We start from the raw sequence: 11140 nt of genomic DNA, 5'->3' as shown, positions 1-11140 counted from the left end.
ATATTCAGCATGAAATGAATGCATGATGGAAATATAATAAATAGATCTGAATTCTGCTCTTAAAAGCGGTCTCTGTTCTTCCATGCTTCACATCATGTATTTAATCCATACGCCAATAAACTCAATGGTGCAAGTTGGTGGATTGGGGAAAGTAGAAATGCAGATATTTCCTGAGTTTTCATCAAGAGGAATAAGGTGCTAACTTTTTTTATGTTGCAGTCAACTTGCAGTGTTTGTACAAACATGCTGCTAACCTGTACCATTATGGACTGATTCTTACATAGTGCTTTTCTACTCTCCTGGAATACTCAAAGCACTATCCAACACACCCATGCAGACTGGGGGAGCCAGGAATTGAACCATAAACCTTCTGAGCTACAGCCACCTAGTTTTTCACTTCTGGTACAGGGTTTTCATACCTGCAACTTTGGTATCAGGTGCCTTTTATGCCTATGCCCAGTGGATCCACGCGGTTTGACATAACACTATAAACATTAAAACAATGAGTACGTCTGCAGTGGATTTCCTTTTTTAGTTTGTTGTCAAATGTAAAACCAATACAAAAAATTTCACAAAACTAAACACAAATCAGGAGACTCAACTCTGCAAACCTCCAGCTTCCAAGTCAAAACCAAATCCCTATCTTCAAATCGTTCAGTTTTTGCGATGTTACACCTCAAAATTCAATTTTATTTATATAGCGCCAAATCAACAAACATCGCCTCAAGGCGCTTTATATTGTACAGTAGATACAGAGAAAAACCCAACAATCATATGACCCCCTATGAGCAAGCACTTTGGCAACAGTGGGAAGGAAAAACTCCCTTTTAACAGGAAGAAACCTCCGGCAGAACCAGGCTCAGGGAGGGGCGGGGCCATCTGCTGTGATTGGTTGGGGTGAGAGAATGAAGACAGGATAAAAGACATGCTGTGGAAGAGAGACAGAGGTTAAGAACAGGTATGATTCAATGCAGAGAGGTCTGTTAACACATAGTGAGTGAGAAAGGTGACTGGAAAGGAAAAACTCAATGCGGGTATATATTTAAAATACATATTTTAGGATGAAGTGGAATCACGTCACCAGTGATTTGACTTAACAGATTTATTACCTTTTCCCAAAAGATTTTCACATGTGGACACTCCCATGTACTGTGAAATGAAGTGCCCCTGTCCACTCCACACTTAATACAGGAGTCTGGGATGTTTGAGTTAAAATGATGCATTTTTGACGGAGTCTTGTTAACCATTTATATTGAAGTAGTTTAGATTGCACATTAAATGTCTGACTCTGGGCCAAGGAGCATGATTTATACCACTCATCATCAGATATATCCATTTGCAAATCCTTCCTCCAAGCCTCTAAAATAGACTCTGTTGATTCTTTGGAATTTTCCATAAATAATTTATACAATGCAGAAACTCGGCCTCTCCCATTTAGATGCTTTATAACTGTGCTCTCTAGAGAGGAGGAGGTGGGGATTTCTAAGCTGTCACCTTGTGTGGTTAGAATAAAATGTCTTAGACGCCACCTCTCTGGGGACATCTCGGGCCCTCCAAGGTTTGGAGGCCTATCTCCACCCACCACCACTTCCCCTGCCGGTGGCGGACTCCCTCAGGTATCGGTGCGTTGGTGGTTCTTTGTATCTGGGGGTGGGCGTCCGGGTACACACCGGCTCACTCCTTGGCGGCCGCTTATTGGGGCTCGCTCGGGCCACTTTGGAGGTGGGGTGTCCCCGGCCTCTCGGTCTGGGGCTCGGTCACTCAGGCACGGCTGGCTGCCGGCGGAGCTCACGGGCGCGTCACTGCAACTCCCCCTGGCTTCTGCTCCGCGGCTGCTGAATGAGCTCTCATCTGGGACTCTCCTTAGCTCTTACTGGGACAGTGGCGCGGCTGCCCCTCTGTGGGTCTTCCTTGGTCTCTTGTGTTCTGGGGGCCTCTGGATGTCTGGAGTTTTGATCTCCTCCATACCTGCTTGATACCATAGAGGACAGGGCTGTGGCTCCCCACACTCTCTAGCAGATCATTACATGGAGAAACCTTTGGAATGCAAGCATGCTGATCCACACAGGTATGCACACAGGTGTACACATGGGTATTCACAGATGCGGACTACAGCTTTCTTGGCTGCTGCCTCAAAGCACACTGTGCGCTGTCTATCTTGCGTGCTGCACAATATCGTTTACTATTTAGTAACTATTGATATCTATGACTAGCTAGTTTATTGTGATGGTGCTTTTTTTTTTTAATTATTATTATGTTGCTCTTTGTTGTTTGCTGTCTCCCCTGTTTTTTTTGTTTTTCTTTCTCTCCATACAGGTGACCCAGGAGTTTTTTTTGTTTTTTTTTTCTCTCTTCCCCCCCTTCTCACCGTCTCTTCTCCCCTTTGGTTTTCTTTCTTCCTCTCCCCCTCTTTCTTTCATTCTTTCCCCCTGTCCTATTAAAAAAAAAAAAAAAAAAAAAAAAGGATGACAAAGGATGAACTGAAGCTCCGCCATCACGTGATGTCACATGCTGCTGTTTCTGATGTCACTTCCAAAAAAGAGAAAAAAAAAATAAAATAAAATAAAATAAAATAAAATGTCTTAATTGAAGAAATCTAAAAAAAATGTTTGACAGGAATAGAAAAAGTACTTCTAAGTTGTTCAAAAGACATAAAAGTATTATTCCTAAATTTATCAGACACTTTTCTTATACCTTGATCGAACCAAAATTTAAATCCTGCATCCGCCCTACCAGGAAGAAAGCTGTTATTTCCAAATATCAGAGTAAACCGAGACAGTTGGATCATTTCTCCCAAGTAGTTATGTGTTTCTAACCAGATCATTATAGTGTTTTTTAAAAAGGGGTTCTTAGTTTGCATATTTAGTGTCTTCCTGTCGGCTGAGTAAAGATATAAGTTAGGGGGAATTTTGATTTCTATAGACTCCATAGAAACCCACACTGGAGTTTGCTCATTAACAAAATAAAACATTGCCGCTTTGATTTGAGCAGCCCAGAAGTACTGTGGAGGTAAGCATCAACGACACAGAGCTCTCAGTTCTCACTCCTTCTTTATTCGTCTCCCACATCAACTGGGGCCTGGGCCGGGACCACCTGATCCTCTTGCATAACATGTGCAGGCTTAAGTCTGTCAACAGAGACAACTTCCTGCCGACCGCCAAAGTCCAAAATGAAATGTTTGTTGCCTGGTTTAAGAACCCTGTATGGTCCGTCATATGGTGGACGCAGCGGAGTCCTATGGGCATCGTGCCTGATGAAAACGAAACGAGCAGAGTTCGAACTCGGAACAAAAGTGTCAGGCAGGCAGTGGTGCACAGGACCAGGAAAAGGAAATGAGTTTCTTGGGGGGCGAAAAGATAAGATAAGATAAGATAAGATAGAACTTTATTAATCCCTCGGGTGGGTTCCTCTGGGAAATTCGATTTCCAAAAAAGCACAGCACCGACAGAAGTTACAGAGTTATACACACACACATATATATAAATACAGAGACAATATAAATAAAATATACGAAGGGGATAAATAGAATAAATAGGAATAAAAAATAAAAATACAAGTGAATTGCACATTTCAAGTATTGAGTCTATTGCACTGTTGACTATTTACAAAAGTATTGCACAAGGTATTGTACAGTGAGGTGAAGAGGCACTACAGCTTAGTTGTTCCCCCCTCCTTTGTCCTCCTGTTTCCCCTCCCTCTCCCCTCCAGAGAGGAGTTAAACAGTCTGATGGCGTGTGGGACAAAGGAGTTTTTAAGTCTGTTAGTTCTTGTCTTTGGGAGAAGCAACCTGTCACTGAACAGACTCTTCTGGTTGTTAATGGCCGTGTGCAGAGGATGTCTGGCATTGTCCATAATGTCCATCAGTTTCTTTAATGTCCTTTTCTCTGCCACTGTCACCAGAGTGTCCAGCTTCATGCCGACCACAGAGCTAGCCCTCCTGATCAGTTTCTCCAGCCTGGATGAGTCCTTCTTTGCTGTGCTGCTCCCCCAGCACACCACAGCATAGAAAAGTACTCCAGCAACCACCGACTGGTAAAACATCCTCAGGAGCTTCCTGCAGATGTTAAAAGACCTCAGCCTCCTGAGGAAGTACAGTCGGCTTTGGGCTTTTTTATACAGGTGCTCTGTGTTGCATGACCAGTCCAGTTTATTGTCCATCCACAGCCCGAGGTACTTGTACTTGTTGACCACCTCCACCTCCTCCCCCTCTATCTGAACCGGCAGTGGACCTGCTCTAGACCTCCCGAAGTCCACAACCAGTTCCTTAGTCTTTGAGGTGTTGAGTTGCAGGTGGTTTGTGTGACTCCATGCGACAAAGTTCCTCACCAGACTTCTGTACTCCTCTTCCTGATCATCCCAGATACACCCCATGATGGCTGTGTCGTCTGCAAACTTCTGAATGTGGCATAATTCAGAGTTGTAGCAGAAGTCAGAGGTGTACAGGGTGAAGAGAAGAGGGGACAGCACAGTTCCCTGTGGTGCTCCTGTGCTGCTGACCACAGTGTCAGACGTGATGTCCTTCAGCCTGACGTACTGTGGTCTGTCGGTGAGGTAGTCGGAGATCCAAGCCACCAGGCAGGGGTCCACCTCCATCCTGTTCAGTTTTTCCTGAAGCATACAGGGCCGGATGGTATTAAAGGCACTGGAAAAGTCAAGAAACAGGATCCTGACCGTGCCTTTTCCCCCATCCAGGTGTGAGTGGGCTCTGTGTAGGAGGTACAGGATGGCATCCTCCACTCCGACACCTGCCTTGTATGCAAACTGTAGTGGGTCCTGGGCATGTTGTACCTGTGGTCGGAGGAGGTTGAGGAAGAGCCGCTCTAGAGTCTTCATAAGATGTGACGTCAGTGCCACTGGTCGGAAGTCATTCAGCTCATTGGGCCGGTTCTTTTTGGGGACCGGGACGATGCAGGATGTCTTCCATAGGGCGGGCACTCTCCCCAGTCGCAGACTGAGGTTGAAGACTCGTTGTAGCGGCTCCCCAAGTTCAGCAGCACACGCCTTTAGCATCCTAGGACACACCTTGTCTGGGCCTGCTGCCTTTCTGGGGCGAAGCTTCCTCAGTTGTCTCCTGACCTGATCCACTGTGACACTGGGAGATGTTTGGGAAGAGGGGAGGGGGGGAGATGTCTTGCTGCTGAGAGAGGGATTGGAGGAGGGGGGTGTCATGGTGTCAGGAAGGGGGGGAAGCGAGGGAGGTAGGAGAGTGGGGATTGGACTCTGTAGTGAAGGTGAGGGTGGGGGGGTTGTGGGCTGGTCAAACCTGTTGAAGAAGTTGTTGAGTTCGTTTGCCTTCTCCACAGTCCCCCCCACTGTGCTTTTCTTGGTGTTGTGGCCTGTGATGGTTTTCACACCATTCCAGACCTCCCTCATATTGTTCCTCTCCAACTTCTGCTCCACCTTCCTCCTGTAGGTGTCCTTTGCTTCCCTCAGGCAGCGTTTCACCTCCCGCTGTGCTGCTTTCATCTCCTCCTTCACTTTGCTCCTGAAAGCCTTCTTCTTCATGTTGAGGACAGCTTTGACTTCCTGTGTTACCCACGGTTTGTTATTAGGATAACACCGTACCGTCTTAGCAGGGGCGACTGTGTCCACACAAAAGTTGAGGTAGTCTGTAAGACAGTGTGTCGCCCCCTCTATGTCCTCACCATGTGGGCTCAGGAGCACATCCCAGTCTGTGGTGTCATAGCAGTCTCTCAGAGCATCCTCCTTTTCTGGGGTCCATCTCCGGATGGAGCGCGTTGTGACAGGCTGCCTTTGGACGAGGGGTGTGTATTGTGGCTGTAGGTAAACCAGGTTGTGGTCTGACTTCCCTAGTGGGGGGAGGGGGGTGGCTCTGTATGCATCTCTCACATTAGCATACAGTAGGTCAATTGTCCTGTTGCTCCTTGTGGGACAATTCACAAACTGGTGAAAAGCAGCCAGAGTAGAGTCCAGTGTGGCATGGTTAAAGTCTCCAGATATAATAATGAAAGCCTCGGGGTTTTGTGTCTGAAGTCTTGCTGTGACTGTGTGTATTTTCTCACAGGCAGCTGTTGCGTCGGCCCTCGGAGGGATGTAAACACACACACAGATCACATGACTGAACTCCCGAGGTAGATAATATGGCCGCAAGCTAACAGCTAGCAGCTCCAGGTCCGGACGGCATACCGAAACTTTAACGGAGACGTGTCCAGGGTTACAGTATCTGTTGTTAACGTAGACAATGAGTCCCCCACCTCTGCTTTTTCCACTGGCCTGCGTGTCCCTATCGGCTCTCACGGGTGTGAAACCGCATAGGTCTACGTTAGCCTGCGGCGTTAGCTCGGTTAGCCACGTCTCCGTGAAGATAAACAAGCTGCACTCACGGTATAGTCTGTGGTTGTTCAGAGCGCACAGTTCGTCAATCTTATTCTGTAACGAGTTCACGTTGCCCATGATCACTGTCGGGATTGATGGTTTGAATCGCCTCCGGTGATCCGCTCTCCTCGCTCCAGCTTTGCAGCCTCTGTAGCTCCTCTTTAGCTCGGCCGGGATGTTGTGTCGCATGCCGGTCTGTCCCTTTGTTTTTAGTGCCAGCAGCTCCGCTCTCGAATAGATGAAGGAACTGGTTCCAGAAGTTTTGAAAAGTGCATTATCCATCTTGTATCGCTATATCTAAGAGGTATAAGTAGAGGAAGGTGAAAAAAAAGTTTGAAAAGCCTAGTCTAAAAAGTTAAAGTTAACAAAAAGGTGCGGTGTTGCAGAGCTACTTGGAAAGGCTGCCGTCACTCCAGCGCCATCTTGATGCGCAACAAAGAGGTATCGAAACATGGGGGAGGACTCTCAGGTAAGAATTCCCCAGGGACCCGGAGAGGCTGGCCGAGGACCAGTTCAGCCGGGGAAACCCCGAGGTCTTCTTTAACCGCGCTACGCAATCCCAGCAAAACCCACGGAAGACGGTCGACCCAGTCGCCACTTGTTAAGGAAGCCCGGAGCGCGGCCTTAAGTGACCGGTGAAACCGTTCGCACATCCCATTAGCTTGCGGGTGGTATGCTGTGGTGCGGTGGACCTTGACTCCCAGGCCGTCAGCCATAGCAGACCAAAGCTCAGAAACAAACTGGGGGCCCCTGTCCGAGGTAATGTCAGGGGGGCCGAAACGTGAAACCCACATTGACAAAAATGCCCTGGCCACCGTCGCCGCTGTCGTGGACGCCAGGGGTACTGCCTCTGGCCATCTGGTTGTGCGGTCCACCACAGTCAAAAGGTGCGTGAAACCCTGTGACTGCGGCAAGGGACCAACCAGGTCCACATGAACGTGATCGAAACGCCTACCCGGGACACGGAAAGGTTTGAGGGGTGCCTGTGTGTGCCAGTGGATTTTCGAGCGTTGGCATGGGATACAAACCGCCGCCCATTCTTTCACCGTCTTGCGAAGGCCTGGCCAAACAAACCTGGCGCTGACCAGCTTGACCGAGATCCCGGACGCCGGGATGAGAGAGGGCATGCACCGAGTCAAAAACACGACGACGCCACGAACGGGGAACCACCGGGCGGGGGCGGCCGGTGGAAATGTCGCAAAGAAGGTGCGGACCGCCGTCCCACACTGGGGTGTCCTCCAGCACGAGGCCCGTCTTTGTTGACTGAAGGGCAAGGACGTCCGGGTCAGCACGTTGCTCGGCGGCCATCGCAGCGTAGTCGATGCCAACATACACCGGAGAAACCAGCACACGTGAGAGACAGTCAGCGACGTGATTGGACTTACCAGCCACATGCTGAATGTCTGTGGTAAACTCTGAAATGGCCGCCAATTGGCGCTGCTGGCGTGCGCTCCATGGGTCAGAGACCTTGGACATCGCAAACGTCAAAGGTTTGTGGTCAACGTACGCAGTAAAGTTGCGACCCTCGAGGAAAAAATGAAAATGTCGTGTCGCAAGGTGCAGGGCCAGCAACTCCCTGTCAAAAACACTGTACTTGCGTTCAGCATCCTGGAGCGTATGACTGAAAAAGGTGAGCGGTTGCCAGAGACCTGAAACCTGCTGTTCCAACACCCCACCCACTGCCACGTCAGAGGCGTCGGTGGTCAACGCGATCTCCGCCGACGGAAGCGGGTGGGCCAGCAGGGCGGCGTCAGCCAGCACAGACTTGGCTGCGGAAAACGCACGGACGCGTTCTGGCAGCCTGTCAACCGGATCCTTGGCTGTTTTACCTTTTAAGGCACCATAGAATGGCTGTAGCAGGTGGGCAGCTCTGGGGAGAAAGCGGTTGTAAAAATTTATCATCCCCAAGAACTCCTGCAACACTTTAACCACTTTAACTGCCAAAACGGCCTGGACTCTGTCGGGCAACGGAACCACACCTTCAGCGGAAATGCGGTACCCGAGGAAATCCAGAACAGGCAACCCAAACTGGCACTTGGAAGGGTTGATGATCAGGCCGTGCGCTGCCAAACGCTGGAAAACCTGGTGCAGATGAGACTCGTGCTGGCTCGCTGAGCAGCTGGCCACCAATATATCGTCCAGATAAACAAAAACGAACGGCAGCCCACGCAAAACGGAGTCCATCAGCCGCTGAAAAGTCTGGGCGGCACCTTTCAGGCCAAACGGCATGCGCAAAAACTCGAACAAGCCGAAGGGGGTAATGACAGCGGTTTTAGGAACGTCTTCGGCGCGCACGGGAACCTGGTGATACCCCCGCACCAAGTCAATTTTAGAAAAAAATCGACGCTCCGGCGAGATTGGCAGAAAAATCCTGAATGTGGGGGATGGGGTAACGGTCATTCTCCGTGGCATTATTTAAACGGCGGAAATCTCCGCAAGGCCGCCACCAACCGTCCGATTTGGGCACCATGTGAAGCGGAGAGGCCCATGCACTGTTCGAACGCTGTACAATGCCAAGGCGCTCCATGGCTGCAAACTCTTCCCGAGCGACGGACAGTTTCGCGGGGTCGAGGCGGCGCGCGCGCGAACACCGGGGGCCCGACTGTGGGAATATAATGCTTAACCCCATGCTTCGTTACCGTGCTAGAGAAATTAGGGACAGACAGCGATGGAAACTCTAAAAGCAAACGCTGAAAAGCATCCCCAGTGGTCACTAAATTAGCCCGAATCAGGGGCTCGGCAGCCCGAGTAAAACAGGGTAGCGAAGAAAACGAGAGAGCATCAATTAAACGTCTGTTAGCAACATCGACAAGCAGTCCATGAGCACACAGGAAATCAGCACCCAAAATAGGTACAGAGCTAACGGCAACAACAAAGTTCCACTGGAAATCCCGGCCATGAAAACAAACAGTCACCAACCTTTCCCCAAACGTTTTGATGGGAGAGCCATTAGCTGCAATGAGCTGCGGCCCACGGTTCGCTGCTAGTCCGTCGGCAGCAGTAGGGGGAAGGAGGCTCTTCTGGGAGCCGGAGTCCATGAGAAAACGTCTCCCGGAGCGCGAGTCCTCTATGAAGAGCAGCCTTTCTGTATTGCCAGCGGTCGCGGCTGCTACGGCGCGCTGGCGGGTCCGTTTCCCTGGGCCGTGAAAGCGCAAGGCGGCAGGCAGCGACGCGCTCTGTCGCCAAAACGCTGATGGTAGAAACAGATGCTATTTCCGCGGTGCCGGCGTGTAGCAATCCCTGCCGTCAGCAAGGGGGCGGATGCTCCGGGGGAGGCAGGTGGAGGCGTGGAAGGTGCCGCCGGCGTGTCCGTAGCCAGGGCGTGAACGTCAAAAGTGCGGCTAGCCAGGAGAATGCGATCCGCTTCTTCAGCCGGGGAGCAATGATCCTTCGCAGGCAGGAGCGGAGAGTTCGCGAGGACAGCTCTCACGGCGGCCGGTAGTTGGCGGAGGAAGAGGTGGGCGAAGAGGAAACCACAGTCATCCGGCCCGAACAACGATAGCATGTTCTCCATGAGCTCGAGCGTGGTACCGCCACCCAAGCCTGAAAGGTTGAGGAGCTTTTTGGCTCGTTCAGCGTCGGAGAGGGCATAGCGCCGAAGAAGCAGCTCTTTGAGGGCAGCGTATTTCCCTTGGGCGGGTGGGTCCCGGAGAAGCGCCATCGTGCGACGGGTGGCCAGCGGGTCGAGCGAGGCCACCACATGGTGATACTTCGTGTCGTCAGCCGAGATGCCGCGAAGGGCGAACTGAGCCTCCACATGTACAAACCATGACGGGCGGGTCATGGAGCCAAAAGTCCGGCAGTTTCAGCGCCACAGCGAACGTAACTGTAACAGGAGGCGGAGGTCCGGCGGCTGCTGATGCATCCATAGCGGAGTCTGTGTTATCTGTGGCCCGTTGCATGCTCGAGTCAGGGGTCACCAATGTGGAGGTAAGCATCAACGACACAGAGCTCTCAGTTCTCACTCCTTTATTCGTCTCCCACATCAACTGCGCATATCGCGCCACAAAACACAGGAACACACTTCCTATACACTGGGTGTGAGTGGAGCCCTCTAGTGGTCCACCACAGTACCACTTTAAATTTGGAAGTTGTAAACCCCCTCTTTCATAAGGAAGGTATAGTAATGAGACTCTGAGTTTTGGTCTTGTTATTCCAAATAAAGTTTCGGAATAGTTTTTGCAAAGCTAAAAAGAAAGAGTTTGATGGTTGTCAAGCTCTTAAAGTTTGTGCGGCTTCCCCGCTTGAAAGGGATTGATATACAGTGGGGCAAAAAAGTATTTAGTCAGCCACCGATTGTGCAAGTTCCCCCACTTAAAATGATGACAGAGGTCAGTAATTTGCACCAGAGGTACACTTCAACTGTGAGAGACAGAATGTGAAAAAAAATCCATGAATCCACATGGTAGGATTTGTAAAGAATTTATTCGTAAATCAGGGTGGAAAATAAGTATTTGGTCACCTCAAACATGGAAAATCTCTGGCTCTCACAGACCTGTAACGTCTTCTGTAAGACGCTTTTCTGTCCCCCACTCGTTACCTGTATGAATGGCACCTGTTTGAACTCATCATCTGTATAAAAGACACCTGTCCACAGCCTCAAACAGTCAGACTCCAAACTCCGCCATGGCCAAGACCAAAGAGCTTTCGAAGGACACCAGGAAAAGTATTGTAGACCTGCACCAGACTGGGAAGAGTGAATCTACAATAGGCAAGCAGCTTGGTGTGAAAAAATCAACTGTGGGAGCAATCATCAGAAAATGGAAGACATACAACACCACTGATAATCTCCCTCGATCTGGGG

This window comes from Aulonocara stuartgranti (assembly GCF_965226115.1).
Source record: "Aulonocara stuartgranti genome assembly, chromosome: 14".
In the NCBI taxonomy this organism is placed as follows: Eukaryota; Metazoa; Chordata; class Actinopteri; order Cichliformes; family Cichlidae; genus Aulonocara; species Aulonocara stuartgranti.
The sequence above is the reverse complement of the archived record's forward strand: the minus strand, read 5'-3'. Positions refer to the sequence as shown.